Here is a 23476-nt window from a genome sequence, read left to right as displayed (position 1 = left end):
TATGCACGTATATGATGATTGCAGTACAGCACATGCATCGATAAGTGGAAAAAGGTAGTGCTTCACTTTAAGTACATTTTCGCTTTACATACATGCTCCGGTCCCATTGCGTACGTTAATGCGGGGTATGCCTGTATATATATAAGATAATGTCAGGCTAACTAAGTAAAAAAATAAGTGAGAATTACACAATAATATACAGTATACAAAACGTGACACGGATTAAAAGTGTGATAACACCAAGGGCAGTGTATAAAATACCAGTGTCCTGGCATAGGCACACCAGCACTTAAGATGTTAAATGTATGTAAAGCAGTCCAGTCTTAGTGGAAAGGAGACGGCTATTCCAGTGGTTACCTGGTAATTAGGACTGGCTGTAGATGTGAAGCAATACTAACGTTCACCTATGCAAAGAGAAATGACACAAAGGAGCATATTTACTAAGCGGCGCTGCTTCGCAGGTCACCTTCCATGCCGAAAGATCAATTAGGTCATATTTACTAAGACATGCAGGAAAACATGTCTTATGGTATGTAGTAGAGCGGCTCTCTATATACAGTATGGTCCAAAATGTTAGTAGATATCAAACCGGAAATTGCATCAAATCAAAACAGAAATACTTCTGAAAGTAAAGAAAGAAATCCCATGGAAGGAGCGCTACAGGAGGGAACCTCATTAGTGTTTGATCAAAACAGAATAGTAATCTTGCACGTAAAAAATTTCTTGCAGCATAAATGTAACTTTTAATATATCACCAATCAAAACCACACACAAATAAAAGTCTAAAAGAAATAAAATTGTTAAAGCACTGTTGTCTTCAGTGTTTCATTGAAAACCTTCCTATTTTTCTTTTGCAGTGTAGAGAGATCAGGGAATACTTCCCTTTTAGTAGTACCGTATTTAATTGGATGAGCGAGAGAAGTGAAGACTTCAACTAGACTTTGTAACCTCTTTGGTTGTGTACATAGATAGGACAATGTCCCATGTAACTGGTGCTACCATAACTGACTCAATGGTATATACTGTATAATGCACAAATAAATAAATAGAAATGCTGTACCTGAATCCTGATATCCATGGAAAGTATAAGATATGATCCGTACATTGTATTGTTGCAGTCGAGACTACAGGCGGTCCTCGGTTATCCGACACAATGCGTTACTCAAAATGGCGTCGGATAGCGAAGCGTCGTAAACCCGTTTTCCCATAGGAACACTGTTTAAATCAAACGTTCCGTTCCTGAAGGCATTTTTAATGCTAAAATACACAGAAAATGTTACTCAAGCAATAAGATATGCAGCACACACATAGATTATGATGGAACCATTATATTTATTGATTCCAGAACTGTAAAATAAAACTATAAAAATAAACCTATGCTGTATTCTGTACAGAAATGTACATGAGCAAAAAAAAAAAACATCAATTATTGGAGGAAGATGATTGGGGGGGGATCTTCAACAGACAACTGGCTTTTTGGAGGTGATGTAGGTGGAGTTGAAGGTTTCGGCCTCTTGAAGAATCTCTTCATTGAAGTCTGGACAGATCCTTTCCTTTTCTGCGTGTAGATCTCTCTATAGCAGCTGATTTGGTTAGACCCCATGACTGACTGTTGAACTCCGTTCAAAGTTAGGGTCATTGTCCTCAAATATGGCCAGTGCGCTATCAATGTGCTTGAATGCCGCAGCCAACATTTTGCTTGACAATGATTTACATGGCTGTGGCTGTGCCGCATCAGCAGATTGGTGGGCCTCCTCTTCAGCAATTTTTTTCTCTTCTAATGGCATCAGGTCTTCATTGCTCAACTCGTTAGAATGTGAGGCGAGCAACTCCTCAATATCCTCGGTTTCCACCTCCAAGTTGAGATCTCTGGCCATTTGCACAACAGTTTCTGTAACTTCTGCAACAGTCTCTGTGAGGCCTTGGACATCAGACACAAAATCAGGGCACAAATTACGCCAAACTCCATTTAAATTGGATTGTTTCACCTCATTCCATGCCTCTCCGATGTTTCTCATTGCATGGAGAATGTTGTAACCCTTCCAAAATTCTTTTAAGGTTGGACCACCTTCCACATAGGTTGCTCTGATGGCCTGGGCAAATGTTCGCCTAAGATAGTAGACCTTGAAGGAAGCGATAACCCCCTGGTCCATCGGCTGTATCAATGAGGTGGTGTTGGGGGGCATGAACACCACCATGACGTTTGGATCATGGTCATCCAGGTACATGGGATGGCCAGGAGAATTGTCCAGGAGAAGCAATGCTTTGAAATCGAGGTTCTGGTTCATGCAATATAATTGCACAGCTGGAATAAATTGATGCTGGAACCAGTCCTCAAAAAGGCTCCCTGTTACCCATGCCTTACGGTTGGACTTCCAAATCACTGGAAGTGTGCTCTTTGCATAACCCTTGAATGCCCTAGGGTTTTCTGCATGATAAACAAGCAAAGGTTTTAGCTTGAAATCACCTGCAGCATTTGATCCAAGCAGAAGAGTCAGCCTGTCCTTTGCAACTTTAAACCCGGGCATAGATTTTTCCTCTTTTGCAATGTAGCTTCTACTGGGCATTTTCTTCCAGTAGAGCCCAGTCTCATCAACATTGAACACTTGACGTGCGCAATAGCCACCGTCCTCTATAATTTTGGCCAATGTAACAGGGAAGGTTTTAGCTGACTCCTCATCCGCACTAGCAGCTTCCCCGGTCACTTTAATGTTATGCAAGTTTGCCCTCTCTTTAAACCGCATAAACCAGCCCTTACTTGCAGTGAACGTTTCCTCAGTGGTCCCTTCTCCATGCTGTTGCTTAATGTCCTCATACAGACTCAAAGCCTTGGCCTGAATTAAGGCTAAACTAATGGGCACATGACGCTGGGATTGATCTTCCAGCCATATGATGAGGAGTTTTTCTACCTCAGCAATATGCCCAACACGTTGCCTTATTGTTGTACCTTGCATAGGTGCTGAGCCCTTGATCTGTTCCAAGATTCTTGCCTTGTCTTTGATTATTGTCACAATAGTTGTGCGAGGTATATCCAAAGCACGTCCAATTTCTGTGTTCGTCTCTCCTTTCTCAGAGCGCTTTATTATGTTTTGCTTGGTCTCCAAAGTTATAGATTTTCTATTCCTTTTTGGAGTAACAGTACTTTGCTTTTTGCTTTGATCAGCTATGGTTTAGGGCCTAAAATACACCACTAAACCTTCACACAGACTGTTCAGAATGATTTCCCTAGCCTGCAGCCGTCTGGTTGTTCATTTGTAGCAATTTTTTAAAGCGTCGTAAGAGCGTCGGATAAGCCGTTCGGGCGTCGTAAAACGGGCCATAGGGATGCATTGACAAGCGTTGGATAAGCCGTTCGTCGTAAAACGAAACGTCGTAAAATGAGGACCGCCTGTATATGTGCATAACTAAAGGGTCCCACGGTGTATGGAGGAGGGAGAGGGAAGGTAGTCGGAGAGCTCGCTGGATGGGCGAATACGCCAGCTCCAGCCCCCCGACACGGGACTCCAGTTATACTGCACCTTCCCCTTTGTGACTCGTCAAATGAAAGAAATGATAAAAGTATTTAAAACTCACGACACCAGAGTCTCCTGCAATCTCCTTGGGGTTTGTGGTTTGCTGAAAGTCTTCCAGATATGTGTGCTCCTGCCGAGTAAGTAATAGAGCCAAAAAGGGAAAAAAGGTGGCGGAGCACAACCAAAAGGAATTGCAAGACTTGACTGAAGAGATATGAAAAAATGTTATGAACGAAATGCATGCAAAAACAGGTAAAAAGTCTTCTTACGCATTTCACACTGAAGGGTGCTTTATCAAAGAGTGACTACAGATTACAAAATCCACCCTTAAGTAGCGGTAATGGGTGATCACATTAACAGGTGAGTGACCAAAAACGTCTGCTTTGTCCAGGGATACAATGTATCCAATGATAAAAATAGTCTGCACCAGAACACACCACTTAGGGGAAGTATATATGACACAAAAAGTATCATACATAATAATTTAAAAAGTATACACAACTACAACATAACAATATTGTAAGGATCCGCGCTGCGGGTACACCCGCTTCCAGCGCCTCCTTACCTTTGCCCCGTACCGCCGAGGCTCCCCGGTGGCGTGACTCACTCCATGCGGTCCCCTCCACGGCTGCTCCCACACTTCCGGGTCGCGCGCATCAACCTAACGGGCGCGCGCGGACCCAGGCTTCAATTTGCTGGTACCGGGCGAATGACTCCGCCTTCTCTGATGCGGCTTCACGCGCTTCCCTGCCCTTGCTCCGTCAGGTCCGCCCCCCAGGCCCTTCTCCCCTATCAGGCCCTTCCCCGGGCCACTCCTCCGCTCCTCCCCTTGCTCTGACAGGCCCCAGCTGCCCAGGCACCTCTCCCCTATCAGGTCCTCCCTCGGGCTGCTCCTCCGTTCCTCCCCTTCCTCTGATAGGTCCCAGCCCCCTATTTAGTCTCCCCTCACCATTTCCTCTTTGCTCTGCATACTGTAGCTTCTGTACCTTGGTGCTGTCTGCTGTTGCCTGGCCCCTCGTTCATTCAGTTCCTTTTCCTATCCCTGGATATACTGCTGACCTCCCTGGATCTCGACCTTTGGCTTGGACATCTACTACACTGTTCTCTGGAAAACTTGGATTTGGCTTTGGACATTACTACAGTACACTGCAGACTTCTATATCCCTTGGACACGGCTTACGGACACTCTACTATGCTGCTCTCTCCACTCCACGACCCAGGCTTACGGACACCCTACTATGCTGCTCTCTCCATCCCACGACCATTGGCTTACGGACTTTACCTTTCTACGCTGGAGTTGGCAAGTACGGTACCCATTTTATTGTTGTTACCAGGACCACCTACGCTACTTCCACACTCCGGCCGTGCCCCCGTTTACTGCTAGGTGTGTGGTATTACTCCTTTCCACCTCAGTCCCGGGGTCTCGTCTGGCTTGTGGGCAGGCCGAGCGTTACATTATGCAGAGCCCAACAGACCCAGACTCCCTGAGGTGGAAGATACCCTAACCACTATCTCCAACCACTTTACCTTTTTGGACAACCAGGTTGCTGCTCTTAACCAACAGGTTGCTACCTTAACCTCTCAGATTCCCCAGCTTAATGTCTCCAGTTCCGTTATCCCTTCCACTGTCTCCCGTGAAGGAACAGGTTCTTTGGAGTTGCGTATCCCTACGCCCAGTAAATACGCAGGGGACCTGCTTGCATGCCGTGAGTTTTTAAATCAGTGCGAGATACAATTCGAACAGTCACCCTGTCGCTTCCCCACGGATCGTACCAAGGTAGCTTATGTTTTTTCCCTTCTCACCGGGGATGCCCTGGCCTGGGCTTTACCAATCTGGGAGCTGAAACCTGAACAGATTTACAATTTCCCTAACTTTAAAAGAGAATTTCGTTTAGTCTTTGACACCCCTACACGTAGTGATATGGCTGCTTCCACCTTGTTCCACATTTCGCAGGGTCGAAGATCAGTGGCACGTTACGCTCTGGAGTTCTGGACTATCGCAGCTGAGACTGATTGGAACGAGGGGGCACTTTCCGCGGCTTTCTGGCAGGGACTTTCGGAATCCTTAAAGGACAAGCTGGCGGCTCGTGAGAGGCCATCCTCACTGGAGGCCCTAATCGCTTTGTGCATCAGAGTGGATCAAAGACTTCAGGAGAGTCGGGCTGAACGTCAACGTCCTCGTACTTCTGTTTCCATGTCTTCTAATTCCAGGTCTCCTGCTCTTGTTCTACCAGCATTGGACGCTCCGGAACCTATGCAACTGGGCAGTCATCAACTTCCTTCTACGGAGCGACTACATTGAAGAAATGAGGGCCTGTGCTTCTATTGTGGATCTCCCAGGCACATCCTGCCGCGTTGTCCCTCGAGGCCGGGAGACGCAAAACACCCAGTGAGGTATGAGAGAATATCACTAGGTACCATCTCTTCTTTTCCCTCTCCCGCATGGGGTCTTCCCAAACGCATCTTACTGCCTGTCCTCCTTAATATGCCAGCATTCAAACCCCCGCTCTGGCCTTCCTTGATTCTGGATCCGGAGGGAATTTCTTAAATCAGGTTTTTTCTATCCAGCACAACATTCCACTCCGGGAGAAGGACTTTCCAGTCGTATTGGAGGCTATCGATGGTCGACCCCTGCAGCCAGCCTTTATTTCCTTGGAGACACTTCCTATTGAACTCTCTATGAATGATGGACATTTAGAACTCATTTCTTTTGATGTCATCCATTCTCCTTCGGTTCAAATTATCCTGGATTTACCATGGCTGCAACTACACAATCCCATTATCGATTGGACTGCCGAGTTCCCCGTTCAATGGAGATCTTCCCAGGTGGAATCGTCTCCTCCGTCCGCTGCGGTATTGGCCGTCTTGGAAACCTATCCCCCGCAAGACGCCACTCTACCGGACATCTATTCGGAGTTCCTGGATTTCTTCAGTAAGGCCAAATCCGAACAGCTTCCCCCTCATCGCCCTTTCGACTGCCCGATTGACTTAATTCCGGGTGCTCCTTTTCCTAAAGCCAGGTCATATCCATTATCTCTGCCTGAGACGGAGGCCATGTCCGAGTATATCACAGAAAACTTCAAAAAGGCTTCATCCGGAAATCCACTTCTCCCACCGGGGCGGGATTTTTTTTTGTAAAAAAGAAAGATGGGACGCTTCGCCCGTGCATCGATTTCTGTGGCCTAAACAAGATTATCATCAAAAATCGCTGCCCTTTGCCTCTTGTCCCGGAGCTCTTCGATAGGCTGCAAGGCGCGACGGTTTTCTCTAAACTTGATCTACGGGGGGCATATAACCTGATTCGCATCCGCAGTGGAGACGAGTGGAAGACCGCGTTCAACACGCGCAGCGGTCACTATGAGTACCTGGTGATGCCGTTTGGGTTGTGCAATGCCCCTGCAGTCTTCCAAGTCTTTATGAATGAGGTTTTTCGTGATCTATTGAATTCTTGTGTGATTATCTACTTGGATGATATCCTTATTTTTTCCAAAACCCTCGTGGAACACATTCTCCATACCAAGATGGTACTTTCTCGTTTACGGGCCAACAAGATCTACGCCAAGATGGAGAAGTTTGTCTTTCACCAATCCTCAACTACCTTCCTGGGATACATTGTCTCAGATCAAGGGTTCACCATGGATCCGGAGAAGCTCAATTCTGTACTCGAATGGCCACAACCTAACTCTTTAAAGGCGATTCAGCGTTTCCTTGGTTTCGCAAATTATTATAGGAAATTTATTGCTGGTTTTTCTACCTTGGCAGCACCCATTACGGCCCTTTTCAAAAAAGGGGCTAATCCTCTTGGCCATTGGAGGCCACCAGGGCCTTTGAGCATGTCTAGTCTCAACTAAATACTAGGTGGTACCCATATTAGAAGAACATGTTTCTGTCAAACTGAATTTTTTTTTAACCTGGAGTAGAGCAAGGTATTTTTTTCTCTTTTTGGAAGTTGAATATAAAATCAAAACTAAAAGAAAGCAAAGAAAATGGTAAAGAGAGGGGGGGGGATTTAACAAAAAGGAGGGGACAAATGGACCGGGAAAAAAAGAAGGCCTTAAACTTTTATGTTATATACTGTAAGAAAACATACTGAAAGTCAAAGGAGGTAGTTTAAGAAAACCGAGTTGAGTCTCCAGAGCAGGTGGTTTGAAAAGACACTCAAGTCTGTGCTTAAAATCTGCAGCAATGCTGTGAAAACACAAACAACGCAAGATAAAAAAAATCCTGCATACACAGTCTACAGTATGCCAAGTCCGCAATTAAATGTGGAAGGAGAACCAGTATTTATAAATTGAAGAAATAAGGAAAAACCTCAGGACATCTTAGGCACACCTGGTGTTCAAAGCAGTAATAATAATAGAAAATAAATAAAGTCTAGAATTACACACCAAGCTAACCATCACAAAAACCATTAAATGTCTTGAAATCCTCATTCATGCTTTTATTTTTCTGAATAATTATTTTATAAAGAGATGTACTGTAGTTCTTTCTTTAACTGGCACGTCTTTTTTTAAAGTATAAGTAAACAGCATGTAATGTAATAATTTGGGATTTATTTATTTTATTTATGAAATGTTTTACCTGGAAGTAATATATTAAGAGTTACCTCTCGTTTTCAAGTATGTCCTGGGCATAGAGTTAAGATAACAAATAATACATGGTTACAAATACAGTTACATAAGTGAACAGGGTATAAATTATATACGACATAGCATGCACAGTTAGAGATAATATATATTATAGACGACGTATGTAGCAGTTACAGACAGATTAAAATGTGAGACAGCTTTGGTTTTGAAATAACTTAGACTGGTAGTGGCTGTGAGAGTCTCCCGTAGATGGTTCCAATTTTGGGGTTCACGGTAAGAGAAGAAGGAGTGGCCCGATACTTTGTTGAGCCTTGGAACCATGAATAGTCTTTTGGAGTCTGATCTCAGGTGACAGGTGCTGCATGTGGTAGGGTGCTGCATGTGGTAGGGGTGAGGAGCTTCTTCATATAGATGGGTAGCTTGCCCAGGAAGTATTTGAAGGCAAGACAGGAAAGATGAACTAGACTCAAGTGATGATCAATCTATTTTTTTGAGCATTTCGCAGTGATGTGTGTTGTAGTTGCATTGGAGAACAAAACGGCATATTGAATTGTAGAGGGTGTCAAGTTTGCTAAGGTGGGTTTGGGGTGCTGAGCCATATACTATGTCTCCATAGTCGATAATAGGCATTAGCATCTGATGTGCGATACGCTTTCTGACCAGCAGACTTAGGGAGGATTTGTTGTATAAGTAAACAGCATTTAATGTAATTATTTGGGATGAGACTTAACAGAAAATCTCCACCTTATGGTTCGCCCTCCGATCTATTTTTCTAGTTTTTTTTAATGACTACCTTTCCATTTACTCTTAACGGTCTTCTTTTGCTTTCAGTAGTCTAACTCCTTTTCCCATAGCAGTAGATCTGTACAAAACTTGACACTATATGTATGTAGTAGTGAGCAACAAATAGCCCTCAGGTCCGGTGCTCCAAAAACACAATAAGTATTTAAGCTAGAAAAAAGGCTGTGATTATAACAAGCATACTCTATATGTCTTTGCCCTGTCTTGTGTTCGTGATAAAAAGGCTACCCCCGATAAGACCGTTACTCCGGGAGATGAGTGAGATGAATAAATATACCACTATTTGAACCAAATAATAACAGATAACTGTATGGCCATAGAACAACTGGCTTAATACAAAAAGCACAATACAATTGATGCGGTTACTCACAGTCACAAAGACGTGCTCCGACGGCATCAGTGCGGTATGGTCCCCCGCTGTGCACACCACTTAGCTTGGGTGAACCGGACGGTAAATATCAAGTTGTAATCACCGAAGCCCACAGCATAACCAGCACAGCGTGCGTCCGGGCAATGTAATCAACAGAAGTGTAATCCAGAGAAGGAACCGTGCACAACCGGAAAAAATGAAACGTTGGACCAAGGTGACCTTTCAAAAATGTATTAATTAAAAAACATGCAGAAAGAGTCCTGACAGATCAAACAGTATTTATACCAAAATGGAAGCCAAGGATAACACTTTGCGAAATTATAAATATACTGGACCAGATTAATAAAACACAGACTCCAGCCATGATATTATCTATAGATGCAGAAAAGGCATTCGATAGAGTGCAATGGAATTTTATGTTTAAAATGCTGCAACGTATACAGTAGGAACGGGGGATATGTTTAGACAGTATATAAATAGTAATATATATAGTAATCCGTCGGCAAAGGTCAAGGTAAATGGACAGGTCTCAAACTCCTTTAAATTACTTAATGGTACGAGACAGGGATGCCCTTTGTCCCCGTTGATTTTCGCCCTAATAATGGAACCATTAGCAGAATCAATAAGGAATCACCCAGATATTGCGGGAGTTAAAATAGGTGAGAAAGAACATAAGATTGCATTATATGCAGATGATGTTCTTCTAATAATAACAAATCCACTGGCCTCGTTACCAAATATAATGAATGTTCTAGAAACGGGTAAGACTAGATGTTTTAAACACTTTCAGGGCCTGTTTGAATTTAAAGAAGGGCAGAGATGGCAATATATGCAAATTTTACATTATATGAACACAATTTTTTTTTATTTTTAATCACGTTAAGGATGTTGAATCCTTTTAAAACAGTGCTGGTCTTGCTGGTAGCAGGCGGGCACAATATATTGTGTATCTATAGAACATTACTGGAAATTAATAGTGAATCTAAGCCAGGGTTTGTACTAGCCTGGGAAAAGGAGCTGGGTAGGGAGTACTCAGCACTCGAAGGGACACAAATGTGGAGCAATGCCAGCTTTTCCTCGATATCAACAAATATTTTAGAAATATGCATATAAGATAATGTATAGGTGGTATGATACACCACAAAAACTGAAAGAATACCATCCAGGAACTTCTAATAAGTGCTGGAGAGGTTGTGAGGAGGTGGGAACAATGCTTCATATCTGGTGGGAGTGTAAGATAATAAAGCGGGATATGATATTAGAGCAGATTTTTAACATTACCAAGATTAGAATCCCAAAAATCCGAGTATTATATTGCTAAACAGAGAAGGGGTCAAAGGGCATAGAATTAGGAAATCTCTATTAATACACATGCTAAATGCAGCAAGATATGCTATCGCTGCCAATTGGAAAAAGTTGGAGGCACCCACTACGGAACAAGGGGAGTCGAGAATATGGGAGGTTATGAAGATGGAACTATCATATACTGTATAACCACTGACACAAGGTTAACATTTTAACTCCTCTGGTTGCCATGGTCAGAGCTCAATGGTAATAGAACACTGGGAGAGGAGTTGAAAGTTAAAACATCTACCATAGTGAGAATAATAATATTAATAATAATACTTGTTAATAATTGACTTGTTACTATTTTTTATTTTATTTTCTTTAAATATAATTTTTTTTATGTCAGTTTGTTTGTTTGTCTTGTGATTGTATTTATTATTAATACTGTCAGTTAATATGTTATTGTATATTCAGTATTCTACTATATAACTCACTTTATGCTATATTATACAATTTATTGTCTACTGTAATGTTACAAATAACTATAGGGAAACGACTCTGAGTTTTGTAGTGTCGTCCCATATATGGTTCCGAGACTAGGATCATTTTAGGTCTGAGTATTGCTGACTATAGACTGCAGAGTGTAAAACTGTGATGTGTTTTTTGTTGTTAAGTTGCATTGTATTGTATATGTTAACTGTTAAAAAAATGTGGATTATAAATAAAGAATTTACAACAACAAAAACAGACAGACGTGCATTAACATTAAAAATAAATGATGATGATGATGATGATGATGATGATGATGATGATGATGATGATGATGATGATGATGATGATGATGATGATGATGATGATGATGATGATGATGATGATGATGATGATGATGGTGATGATCTAAATTCATCTGACTGTAGGTGTGAAATGTTTAAATAACTGAATGGTAGTGGAAAATATTGTGCTATGAACCTCTTTACAAGCTACATACGTGTACGTCTAAGTACAAAGGAATAATAATTCATTACTTAAACAGGTCCTCCTAAAATACTATTCAAGATAATCACTGCTATTTCCTTTGCATTTCCACCTCATTTCTGGTTATTTGAGTAGAAACAACAAGCTAAATGGAGACTTTCTGATCACCGGAGACCAATTAATGACATGTGACTTCCTCACAGGCTGCCATGAAAGTAACTATGTTATAATGGTCTGTGATATTAATATCGGCTTTGGGAAAGTCAGGCATCAGCTCTACTGGGAAGGAAGTGGCATGAGTAAGAACTGTGGAATGTTAAGTATTTGACAGAATAGAAGCAATATCTCTTTATAAGTCTCTGCTAGCTCTTTCCTTATTATGCAGATATGTCAACATGGAAACTTATCGTTTTCAAGGGTTTAAAATAATTGCATCAATGTAAGATATATTTATTTTGACCACAGGTTTAGATTACAGCACTATGATATTAAGCCATAATGGTTTGAATGACTAAGATGATAAAGTTCAGCAATAAATTCAACATGACATCTCAATGTTTTCCACTGGATACTGAATATGGACATCAGCAACTCCCTTTGCCAGGTAAAAGAAAATGAAGAAGTTATGTAAGTAAATAAAAGGCACAATACGGGACTCTCATATAATCACGGAGGTCAATATACTTCTGAATACCTTACACAAATTTCACAGGCCCGTTCCAGTATGTTATGCATCATACATGTGCAATGTATGGATACTACTATTGTGTGTGTGGCCATGCAAATTTGCACATTAAATTTGTCACAATTAAAAAGAATTGTATAGACATTGTGCCATAGTTACTAAATAAACACCCTGATGGCATTGCCCGGCTTAGCAAATTTGCAACATTGTCTTTTAGCTGCAGCACAAGGCTCTTTGCAAATGTCAGAAAACGCGTGATTTCTGTACTGAAGTGCTTAGAAACCATAAATCAGCAACCCCCATCCACCAGAAGCCTAGATGAGCATTGTGATGTTAGAAATAATTGTTTATAGGTATGTGCAAAAGTATAGCACAGATTTGCTGATTCAGCTGAATTGGCCATTTCTTTAGAAAAAATAAACAGTTGTGAAGAGAAGGCAAGTTTTGCCCTCAAAAGTTAGGTGTCAAAATATGTACGGTCCCATGACCTTGCATGCAGAGTAAATTAATGTGAAAACTTAGCGTAAGATGGGAAAATGTTGCCAGACCTTTGTGATTTTTTTTATCAAAATGGAAACATTTTGCATACTTTAGAACAATTGTAGCTTTTGCGAAAATGTCCCTGTAACAGGGTACCTTCCTTGTTGAAGTAGTTTTGCTAGGAAATCTGTGTGGAGAGCTTGAGCTCAGCACTGAGCAGGCTAATTCAGAGGAGACTGTCCTAATTAACCTGCTCATCTGGCTAGTTAGCTCCTTTAAAAAGCCTGCAGCATTGACTGCAGGGAGAATCTCGGGCATAAAATAGTCTGTGCTGCTAGAGAGATCTCAGTGGAGATCTCAGGGAAGTTTGGCCGCAACCCCCACCGCAACTTGCGCTCACCAGATCGCTCCCCCCGGCAGCACCCCCTGCACCGCCGAGCAGTCGTAGCACCCCGGACCGCAGGCAAGGTGAACAGGAAGGGAAACACCCGGCTACATAGGCAACACTGGTTCATGGAACCCACAAGAGGGAACAACCCACAGACACCAGCACAGACCCTGGACTGACGTGGAGAGCACCCTGCCAACAGATACCTCTCTTTGGGACTTGTGTCAAAAGGTTGGTAAAAGGCCCAGTCTTCCAGCCCTCAGATAGGGACAGCTGAATGTTAGTCAGTCCCCTACACGGGGTATGCCTGGTTATTATTTTCTGCTCTACTTTTGCTTTGTTGATATGGAACTGTTTTCTGTTTAAAGCTGCTGGCTAATAAAGACTACATTTATTTTCACCTAATACGCCACTGGTGTGTTACTCTCTGTGCACATCTCCTACAGCCCTGAAAATGGCTACATTTTAACCAAATTCACAAACAAGATTCAAGAACTTCAATTGCAAAGCCACTATTTGCACATGTTTAATCGGAATACTCGGGATGGAACCCCTGCGGTTCATACAGTATGTCCTCATCATTATCATCATCTCAAGGCCTTTGTTGATCAACTGCTGGATGAAGGCCTACCCAATGACCCTCCAGGTGACTGCAAGCTTCTTTTCTCCATGTTGCTCCAACAAATTTTCTAATGAAATCCTCCCATCTTACGTTTGGCCATTGTCTTGGTCTTTTGATAACTCTTGGAATCCAATGCCATTTTTCTTCAATGATGATCTTTGTTTCTTGTGATATATCCGGCCCACTGCTGTTTTAGTGATGATGTAAAAGACTTGTATTTGCTTTCAAACCCATTGATTTGTTTCTCCTGTCTCTTTAAGTACTAACCAACATGAAGTACATCTATACATACTTTTATTTAGTTGTCTTAAGCTTCTGAGTTATCTTTACATTCAGGATCCAAGTTACACATTCATGTGAATTTGGCCATGTTTTATTCAGGGGAAAAATTGCGGCTATGTCTATGTTCGCAAATGATTCATCATACAGTACATTAATTCTGCTTCCCTTTCTCTTCCTTTCTTTTTCTTCTCCTCTCTCTCTCTATCCAGGCCCTCCCCACATCTTAGGGTCTGGAATTTGTGGGCAAATCTAATGTCACAACATTTATATCTGAATCGAATGCGCAGTGGCGGTCTGTGGTATTACATACACTTGAACAAAAGTAGACAAATTTGAATGTTGACAAGAAATTCGTCCTTCTCTAATCCTAAACTGATTGGCATATCATATTCATTATTTCAGGAAATCACTTCTTCAAGAACTTGGATGTGGTCCATTATGATATATATACACTATTAAATCTTGCTTATTCTCTAGGCTTTGGCAAAGTCCAGGGCATGTTGAAGACGATTAGTGAGTATCTTCGTAAAAAGCCTTGTAAATGATTGGAAGTAGACTGATTTGTCTGGTGTTCTAAATCTTCTTTGTCTCCTTCTTATAAATGAGTATAACAATGGCCAGAGCTGTAAATAGGTGTTTTTGCACCAGAGCAAGTTCCTCCAACCGCACCCCCCACAAACAGTACAGTGACAGATATAGATTTACCAGGGCCCAGGACAAGAGATTCCACTGGGCCTCCCTCATGTTGGAAGACTTGCAAGCCCCCAATCCCCTCTTTCACATCTCCTTGCTCTCACCCCTCTATCCTCCTCATTTATTTATCTCACACCCTGTCTCTTTCTCACCTTCTCTCACTCTCATTCTTCCTCTCTCTCACTCTAAATTCCCCCCCAACCACACACACCTTTATAATTCCACACTATCCCCCCGATTCCCATACAATCCCGCCCACAAAAATTACCCCCACCATAATTACTCTCTCCCAATACACACACAATAATTACCCCCCCACAATACACAACAAATTATTACCCCCACACAATACACACACAATAATTACACCGTCACACAATACACACAATAATTACTCCACAATACACACAATAATTACCCCTGACACAATACACACACAATAATATCCCCCCACCATACACACACAATAATACTATACATACAATAATACCCCATATACATAATACAGACAAACTTACCTTGGGTGTTGTCTCAGGCCTCTTATACTGCTGCAGTCTGTGCACGGATAGGGGAGTTAGGCCCAATTTCCGGGCAGGCCCAGTTTTTGGAGCCCACAGGCAGGAGAGTCAAACTCAGCAGCAGGCCCAGCAATAGAGAGTCCCACAGCATCTGGGGAGAGCTGGGGCCCAGTGGCATTCAGAGACCTGGCGACCTCCAGCCAGGCCCAACTTTCAGCGCTGATCAGCGGGGCCCCCCTCAGCCACCAGGCCTGGGACAGTTAACCCAGCTCTCTCCCTTGTCGGCGGTCCTGGGGACAGACACTGATACCCAGCACACTGACGCACAGCAGCAAACACTAACACTCAGCACAGCATGCTGACAGAGACTGACACACGGCATGCTGAACAACATTGACACTCAGCACAGCACCCTGGCAAATATTGACACATAGCACAGCATGCTGAGAGACACTGACTCATAGCACAGCACGCTGTCAGACACGGACACATAGCACAGCACGCTCACAGACAATGACAGACACACACATAATATACTTACACACACTGACACACAGCATACCTCACTTTCAAACACACAGCAGCATACTTGCACACAACACAGCACACTGACACACAGCAGCATACTTACACACACTGACACAGCAGCACACCGACACAGAGCACAGCGGCACTCCTCCCCCTCTCGCTGATACAATTGAGAGCAAGGGCAGGCAGAGCCCTGCTGGTCTCTGCCTCACTTCTGCCCTAAGCCTCTGCCACCTGCTCTCTATTCCCACCGCTTCACTGACCGGCACTGCACTAACCCACCTTTCAGTCAGTGCTACAGCCGCTCACCTCCCTCACTGACCGGCACTAGTGAAGCAGGATCGGGCACTGTAACCGGCAGCACTGCTGACTGACAGGTTTATCAATGCATCCCTGCAACACAGGCACCAGGGGGATTTCTGTCCCAACCTCAGGCTGTTCCCAGGGCAACATGAGCAGGGGGTCTCCTGATGTGAGCCGCATTGGTTTCAGCCTTGGGGACCCCCTACTTCATGAGATACAGGCCTCGTTATGGGGTGCCGGAATCCCCTGTGCTTTTAAAGCTCCCGCGACACGTGACAGGGGGATTTAAATCCTGCAGGGGGATACCGGCACCCCATAACGGGGCCTGTTTCTCATGAAGTAGGGGGTCCCCGAGGCTGAAACCAATGCGGTTCAGCTCAGGAGACACCCTGCACATGTACACTAGTATGAAAACACACATCACAATAAACAATAATTCATTACAGTAGCAGATATCCGCTATGGTAATGAAGCTGCATTAATGTAATTTAGATTAATATTGTGCGGGAGCAGGGGGTCCCCAGAGCTGAACCGCTTTGATTTCAGCCTTGGGGACCCTCTGCTTCCCGAGTTACAGGCCCAGAAATGGGGTGCCGGTATCTCCTCCATTATTTACATGTCACACGTTATGCGACATGGACGCAATAAAAATGGCAGCGCCACTGGCATCTGAATCACAAGCAGACTCACGCGGTAGATGTGGATTAGATTGTCTCACCTGATTCTTATTTTTGGACTGTATTAAAAGGGTGTTCCTGTCTGTTTCTCTTACCTCATTAAATACATGCAATACTCTATCCTTACTGTAACCATTATCAAGAAATGACATTACCAGTACTTGACTCTGTTTGATATAGTCTTGTTCAGAAGTACAGTTCCTTTTTATTCTATAGAACTGGCTCTTGGGGTTGTTCTCCATTTTGTATGATGGTTGAAACAGACAGGAACACCTGTTAACCAAAATGAATGTTATGTTAATACAAAAACCTATGCACTAAAGAGAAAAACGTTATAATAACCTAGAGTTAACCCCTGAAATAGTGTATTGATAAATTTCTACTAACGTTAGGGAAATGCATATGCAAATAAGATGCTAACGACCTGTTATCCCAACATCACAGATCCACTAAATTCCATTAGGTTAGCACAGGGAAATAATGTTAGGATAAATAGGTCACATCTATACTTGCCGTTAATCACATTCAGACCATGATTGTTTTAATGCTATTTCAGTCAATAGGCTATAATAAAAAAGGGACGTAAAAAGTATTACCCCCATATATTATTTTAGTATGGTACTTAGCACTTTCCGTTGAAATAGTTGTCAAATCAAAATATATTAATAATTACAGTATATACCATGCAGAAACACATCAAGAGATGCATCTGATAAAGTGTAATTTAGGTTATGTATACAGTGCATAATGTAGTTATTTCCTCACCCCCCTCTTTATACACTCTCTCTCTAGGTGACCTAATCACATCTCTTGGGTGCAAATATTTATTTATAAAATATTTTACCAGGAAGTAATATATTGAGAGTTACCTCTCATTTTCAAGTATGTCCTGGGCACAGAGTAAAAAAAATAATACATGGTTACAAATACAGTTACATAAATGAACAGGGTATACATTATATACAAGACATTGCGTGCACAGTTAAAAAAAAATATATATTATGGGCGTATGAAACAGTTACAGACCAGATTAAAATGTGAGACAGCCTTAGATTTGAAAGAACTTAAACTGGTGGTGGATGTGAGAGTCTTTGGTAGGTTGTTCCAGTTTTGGGGTGCACGGTAGGAGAAGGAGGAACGTCCGGATACTTTGTTGAGCCTTGGGACCATGAACAGTCTTTTGGAGTCTGATCTCAGGTGATAGGTGCTGCATGTGGTAGGGGTAAGGAGCTTGTTCAGGTAGCTGGGTAGCTTGCCCATGAAGAATTTAAAGGCAAGACAGGAAAGGTGAACTTTGCGCCTAGACTCGAGTGATGACCAATCTAGTTCTTTGAGCATATCGCAGTGATGTGTGTTGTAGTTGCATTGGAGAACAAAACGACAAATTGAATTGTAGGGGGTGTCAAGTTTGCTAAGGTGGGTTTGAGGTGCCGAGCCGTATACTATGTCTCCATAGTCAATAATTGGCATTAGCATCTGCTGTGCGATACGCTTTCTGACCAGGAGACTTAGGGAGGATTTGTTCCTGTAAAGTGCCCCTAGTTTGGCATAGGTCTTGGTTGTCAGGATATCAATGTGCATCCCGAATGTTAAGTGGGAGTCAAACCATAAGCCCAGGTATTTAAAACTAGTGACAGGGGTTAGGGTGGTGTTAGCGTTGGTTCTAATCAGGAGCTCAGTCACTGGAAGCTTTAAAAATTTAGTCTTGGTCCCGAATACCATTGTTACAGTCTTGTCAGTGTTTAAAAACAGTTTGTTTTGGGAAATCCAGTTTTCGAGTCTCAAAAAGTCAGACTGAAGTATGTGTTGAAGGTTAGAGAGGCTATGGCTGTGTGCATATAGGATTGTGTCGTCTGCATACATGTGTATTGAGGCTTCCTTACAAGCTGTGGGAAGATCATTAATGAACACTGAGAAGAGTAGGGGCCCCAGAACAGAGCCTTGCGGGACACCACAGGTGATATCCAGGGGGTTGGAGTTAGAGCCTGAGATGGACACATGTTGGGATCTTCCTGATAGGTAGGAATGAAACCAGTTTAAAGCATGTTTCCCTATTCCAGAGCTCTGGAGTTTATTAAGCAGGATAGCATGATCAACTGTATCAAAAGCCTTTGCAAAATCTAGGAATACTGCACTAGTGAGTTGTCCCCGTTCCATTCCACACTGGATTTCATTGCAAACTTTTAGCAGAGTAGTTACAGTGGAGTGTTTGGGACAAAACCCAGATTGGAATTGGAATTGGAATTGGTATTGGAATATCACCTTTATGCTGATGACACACAAATTTACTTTTCAACCCCTGACCATACCCCTCTGTACAGACCCAAGTCTCTGAATGTGTCTCTGTAACATCATCATGGATGGCCCTGTGCCAGCTCAAACTCCCTCCCAAGCCTGGCCCTGCTGCCCCTTCTACATTACTGTTGGCACCACTATCATACACCCAGTTTCGCAAGCACACTGCCTAGGTCTCACATTTGACTCCTCCCTCACATTCTCCTCTTACATTCAATGTAGCTAAAACCTGTCGTTTTTTTCCTCCAGAACATTGCAAAGATTCACCTTTTCCTCTGTCGCTCTACTGCTAAAACTCTTTCGTATGTCCTCATTCGCTAACTTGTAAACTAAGTAACCTTCTACTGTCAGGCCTACTGGCCTCTCACCTGACTCCCCTTCAATCTACCCTAAACAGAGTTGCTAGAATCACTTTACCAGTACTCTCTCCTAAACCTGTCTCAGTGTCTCTCCTACTCTCCAGTAATTATTCATGGGAACTATTTAAAGTTGTCTACTCTTTGCTTGAGTTGGCCTGTTTAAACAAAACCTTAAGTCCTATAGAAATTCCACCACATACTTTTCAATGGGCTTTCCCCTCCAACGTCTCAAGATTCAGTTTCAAATTTCAGTCACACATCTGTCAATAAACCAAGTCTGATATTTCCACAGTCGAACTGACTAAATCTAGGTGGAGCACCTTCCAATCTATCACTATGAATGCGCTCCTTATCACGATCAAATGGATAAAACTATCCAGCTGTTCAGGGGACCCCGGTCCTGCATGGCAAATTAAGAAGCGGTTATAGAACTGGACCCTTTTATTCTCGAAATTACCAACTTCTCAGGCCTTTGTCTTCAGGCCTTTTACCCACCTCACTAAAGGAAGCATTTATATTTATTTATATATATATATATATATATATATATATATATATATATATATATATATATATATATATATATATATATATATATAATATAAATGCTTCCTTCCTATATATTATATATATAAATATATATTTATTTATATCTATACAAGAAACCCTCCCACTGAACACGGAGAGCTAACGGACGGTTTCTTATATTCAATTTTTAGCTAAAGTTATTGAAAAACTACACCTAAAACAATTAGTGAACACCTAATACAATTTAATCTGTCGGACTCCCACCAATCTGGATTTAGAAAAATGACAGCACTGAGATGACCATGATAAGTATCACTGATTTCCTGCTCAAAATAGTAGACCAAGGGGGTGCCAGAGCTCGATTTTTCTCGACCTGAGCGTGGCTTTTGATACAGTTGATCACACTCCTTTGCTGACCAGACTTTAATTGGATGTTGGGTTGAGAGGTAAAGTGCTGAACTGGTTCCACTCCTTTCTTATTGACTGTACTCAGAAAGTTACCCTCAAAGAGGAACCTTCAAACACAATCCTGTTAGCTTGTGGTGTCCATCGGGATTCTGCTACTTCCCCAGTTCTATTTAATATATATGTTAAATCCCCTGGAGACATTATTCATCTTAAATAAATTCAGTTCCATCAATACGAGGATATGTTCAATTAATGTCATACACCTCCAACGATCCTATCATCATGGTGAATGGTCTGAATGATTGCCTTAGCAATATCTCTAATTGGATGGGATTAAATTAGCTAGATTTGAATGCCTCTAAATCCAAGATGCTTCTGATAGGCTCTAAAGCACAAACAGATGCTGCGAGTAACAACTTTGACGATCTAAAAATCAATAACTCCACCATCCCAAGGAAAGAGAAGGTGAGGAGAATTGGTGTTATTATTGACAAAAACATAATTGATCAGCCTCATATAGCATCTATTGTGAAAAACTGTTATTTCCAAATTCATTAGCTGAAACAAATTAAGGCGTATCTCTCAATGACTAATCTACAGGTAGTAGCACAGGCCTTGGTCCTCCCCAATCTGGATTTTGCAAATTCTTTGCTGATACTGTAGGTCTGCAAAAATATAATATAAAAGCTCTGCAGTTGGTGCAAAATGCCACTGCCTGCGTATATCAGGTAAGGCAAAGAGATATCACGTCTCGCCAGTATTAAAAGTTATGTACTGGCTCTCTGTGAAGCTTTTAAGGCTATCCATGGTGTCGCCCCCCCTTACCTTCAGAACTGCTGATCAACCACACGCCCAATTGGGCCTTTGGATCTGCCATCACACCTTAACCGATTGAGCCTTGGTTTTAAGGTCAATAAAGCTGGAGGGAGAGCTTTATCAAGGACGGCCCTAAGACTGTTGAATAATGTCCCTGCAGCTTTACGAAATCAGAATGCTTTGCTTCAATTCAGAATGGAATTAAAGTCCTTCCTTTTTAAACAAAACATTGCAAATAGACCCTAATACCATGGCCGCCAGATTTCCTGCGTCCGTTCCTGTTTTCCATCCTTTGTTAGTCTTCCTTGTCATTCCCCTATATTTTTTCTGTAGGCTCCAGTTGTAGATCTGGGACGGGCGTCCTACTTAAGTTCTTACACATGCTCTAGTTCTGAGTTTTCTTGTGAAAAAGTAAAAAAAAAAAAACAGTTGCCATTATTTACAATGCTGTAATCCAACCTAAGTAACAACATGACATTGAATGGACCAACTATCCTAATGCACCTTTAAAAATGGAGAACAACATGAGAAACAGATGATACTACTAATAGAACAGTTAAACAATTATTTAATAATGAGAGATGACCTGTAAAGTTGAAACAGACCAACGTAGAAATCTGCGGCAGACCTGGGCGCAGAAGTATAGAATTTGTTTTTGTAAACTGTTTTACATACAAATTTATGAGATGCAACAGAGACTATTCCAATCCGAGTTCTTAACCCTCTGTGATACCCATGCTCCACTACGCAGAATAAGGGTACGGGGTGCCCACCTTCCATGGGTAACACCTGACCTTATAGCACTCTACCAGATCAGGGATGCCTTGTGGAAAAGCCACAAAGTAACTGGCACTACCAAGGATCTCAATCACTACAGATGCCTGCGGAACATGTGCACAAGGCAAACAAGGCATGCAAAAGCACAATATTACTCTGACAATCTCCTCCAGAATACATCAAACCCAGCTAACTTCTGGAAGGTTATCAACAACATATTCCAGCCTTCTAACCATCAACAGCCAAGTAATATCACTAAGAGGGATATTACTCTGACAAATCCCACCGACATTGCAAATGCATTCAATTACTACTTTGTGGGGTGTGCTACTACCTTATTAATGAAATGCAACCCAAACCACAAACCTGAATCTTATCCTGGGAGTACCCATATAGCCCCACCCCCTCCCAACACTGCCCACAATTTTCAATTTGGCCCAGTATCTGAAGAGGAGATTACACAAGCGCTCCTCAAATTACAACTAAGCAGCCAATGTGGACCTGACTTACTACAATCTTGGTTCCTAAGACTTGGTGCCCCAGCCATTGCCAAACCAATTGCTTCCATAGTCATCTCTATCCTATCTGCAGGCCATATCCCTAAGACCTGGAAAACTGCTAGAGTTGTCCCAATCTTCAAAAGTGGGGACAAAAACACTGTCTCAAACTACAGGCTAATCTCACTTCTCCCAATCCTATCCAAAGTCATGGAAAAATGTGTCCACTCCCAACTAAGCGATTACTATACCAAGACAAATTTCCCTAGCCAATTCCAATCTTTCGCCCCAAACACTCTACCGTAACTACCCTGCTAAAAGTTTGCAATGAAATCCAGTGTGGAATGGAACGTGGTCAACTCACTGGTGCAATATTCCTAGATTTTGCAAAGGCTTTTGATACTGTTGATCATGCTATCCTGCTTAACAAACTCCAGAGCTCTGGAATAGGGAAGCATGCTTTAAACTGGTTTCAGTCCTACCTATTAGGTAGATCCCAACATGTGTCCATCTCAGGCTCTTACTCCAACCCCCTGGATATCACCTGTGGCGTCCCGCAAGGCTCTGTTCTGGGGCCCCTACTCTTCTCAGTGTTCATCAATGATCGTCCCACAGCTTGTAAGGAAGCTTCAATACACATGTATGCAGATGACACAATCTTATATGCACACAGCCATAGCCACACATCACTGCAAAATGCTCAAAGAACTAGATTGGTCATCACTCGAGTCTAGGCGCAAAGTTCACCTTTCCTGTCTTGCCTTTAAATTCTTTATGGGCAAGCTACCCAGCTACCTGAACAAGCTCCTCACCCCTACCACATGCAGCACCTATCATCTGAGATCAGACTCCAAAAGACTGTTCATGGTCCCAAGGCTCAACAAAGTATCCGGACGTTCCTCCTTCTCTTACCGTGCACCCCAAAACTGGAACAACCTACCAGATACTCTCACATCCACCACCAGTTTAAGTTCTTTCAAATCTAAGGCTGTCTCACATTTTAATCTGGGCTGTAACTGTTTCATACGCCCATAATATTTATTATCTTTAACTGTGCATGCAATGTCTTGTATATAATGTATACCC

At 42.3% G+C, this 23476-nt stretch overlaps 1 long non-coding RNA gene across 1 annotated transcript in view; it reads right to left on the bottom strand.

Moving 5' to 3' along the window:
* Nucleotides 1-15517, bottom strand: part of LOC142492689 (uncharacterized) — a 118168-nt gene extending 102651 nt beyond the window's left edge. The window contains exons 1-2 of the long non-coding RNA XR_012800883.1: nt 15203-15517; nt 9273-9491 (exon numbers count right to left, since the gene is read on the bottom strand). This is a non-coding gene — a long non-coding RNA (uncharacterized LOC142492689). The remainder of the gene's footprint in view (nt 1-9272; nt 9492-15202) is intronic.
* Nucleotides 15518-23476: the final 7959 nt, after the last annotated feature.

Source organism: Ascaphus truei, chromosome 4 (assembly GCF_040206685.1).
Source record: "Ascaphus truei isolate aAscTru1 chromosome 4, aAscTru1.hap1, whole genome shotgun sequence".
Lineage (NCBI taxonomy): Eukaryota > Metazoa > Chordata > Amphibia > Anura > Ascaphidae > Ascaphus > Ascaphus truei.
This window is presented reverse-complemented; position numbering and strand designations above follow the sequence as displayed.